We start from the raw sequence: 1339 nt of genomic DNA, 5'->3' as shown, positions 1-1339 counted from the left end.
CGTAGCTGGTGCTTCAGAAACATTTAGTATTGATATTGGGTGACCGTGGTCAATGAGCTCGCCAAGCTTTTAAGATGTACCTGGCTGATTCCGTGCAGCGTGGTGGCAGGTAAATGCAGCAGGGCGAGGACCTGGGATCGCGGAGACTGCAGCCCCATCTCCATGCCCTGGCCCATTTCTTGTCTATACCAATAATGAAAAGTGTGCGGTCACAGCTGGAAGGGGCTACTCCTAGGGCAGGGGGCTTGCCAAAGGGACCACCCTCCATCGGGAAAGCTGGAACCAGCTGTGGGCGGACTGAGCCCGCGTGCCGAGGAGCTGTGGAGCCCTGGGGGTGGGGGCGAGCAGCTATCGCTTCTTTTGACCCCGCTCCGCCGGGCTGCGGGCCAGCCCGACCCCCGAATCCTGCAGCCGAGACACCGGCTAGTTCACGCTGCCGGCTGTCGACAGTTAAACCAGAGGTTCAGATTATACTGGAAAAAGTTAAGTAACGTATACTTAGCTATTTAGTCATGGCTCATAAAAAGGCAGACTTCTAGGTATAGCCCTTAAAAAAAGAAAACCATTTAATTTGACAAGGAAGAAACACTTTTGAGTGATTACTGAGAAGAGACGGAAGAAGCCAACGCCAGGAGTTCAGTGATAGTTTACTCTGAGGGCGACAGAAGGGGCGCCGAAATAGCTCAGTTGGGAGAGCGTTAGACTGAAGATCTAAAGGTCCCTGGTTCGATCCCGGGTTTCGGCAGAGCTTTCCTTTTTCAATCCAGACATTCGGATTTCGTAAATTCCCTTCTGTAGAGTAGCCTGGCTCATTAATTCCGGCCCAGGTAAAGCATGAGACTTGGAGGGCGAGCGAGAAGGGGAAACACCCGCTCTGGGGCAACCCTAGGTGGCTTCTCCCTGCCACTTCCGGAGCGTCTCCTGGTCTGGCGTCCGAGGCGCTACTGCGCGTGCGCAATGCGGCGCGTGGGGGCTGCAGCCGCCCCGCTCCAGCGGAGAGCCGGATGTGCAGCGATCCGGTGAGCACAGCGCCCCCGGGTGGTGAGAGGCGGATGTGAGCTGGTTGCCGTGAGAAAACCGTAGATCTTTCTGCCGGGGCGGGGGCGCGGCCAAAAGGAAAAGCTGGTCCTAAATTTCATCCGCGTGCGTGCGTGCGTGCGTGCGTGCTAAGCTGCTTCAGTCGTGTCCGAGTCTGTGCGACTTTGGGGACTGTAGCCCGTCAGGCTCTTCTGTCCGTGGGATTCTCCAGGCAAGAATACTGGAGGGGGTTGCTGTGCCCTTCTTCAAATTTCATCCGCAAAGCTTCCCAATTTGAAAATCAAAATCCCTACTGTTGAAT

The 1339-nt window shown here is 55.7% G+C and overlaps 1 non-coding gene across 1 annotated transcript; it reads left to right on the top strand.

The window, feature by feature from the left end:
- Positions 1 to 672: 672 nt before the first annotated feature.
- TRNAF-GAA (transfer RNA phenylalanine (anticodon GAA)) lies at positions 673 to 745 on the top strand. Its single transcript has one exon. It is a non-coding gene; the product is annotated as a tRNA-Phe (tRNA).
- Positions 746 to 1339: the final 594 nt, after the last annotated feature.

The sequence above is a fragment of the Budorcas taxicolor genome, chromosome 12, assembly GCF_023091745.1.
Source record: "Budorcas taxicolor isolate Tak-1 chromosome 12, Takin1.1, whole genome shotgun sequence".
Taxonomy (NCBI): domain Eukaryota; kingdom Metazoa; phylum Chordata; class Mammalia; order Artiodactyla; family Bovidae; genus Budorcas; species Budorcas taxicolor.
The sequence above is the reverse complement of the archived record's forward strand: the minus strand, read 5'-3'. Positions and strand labels throughout refer to the sequence as shown.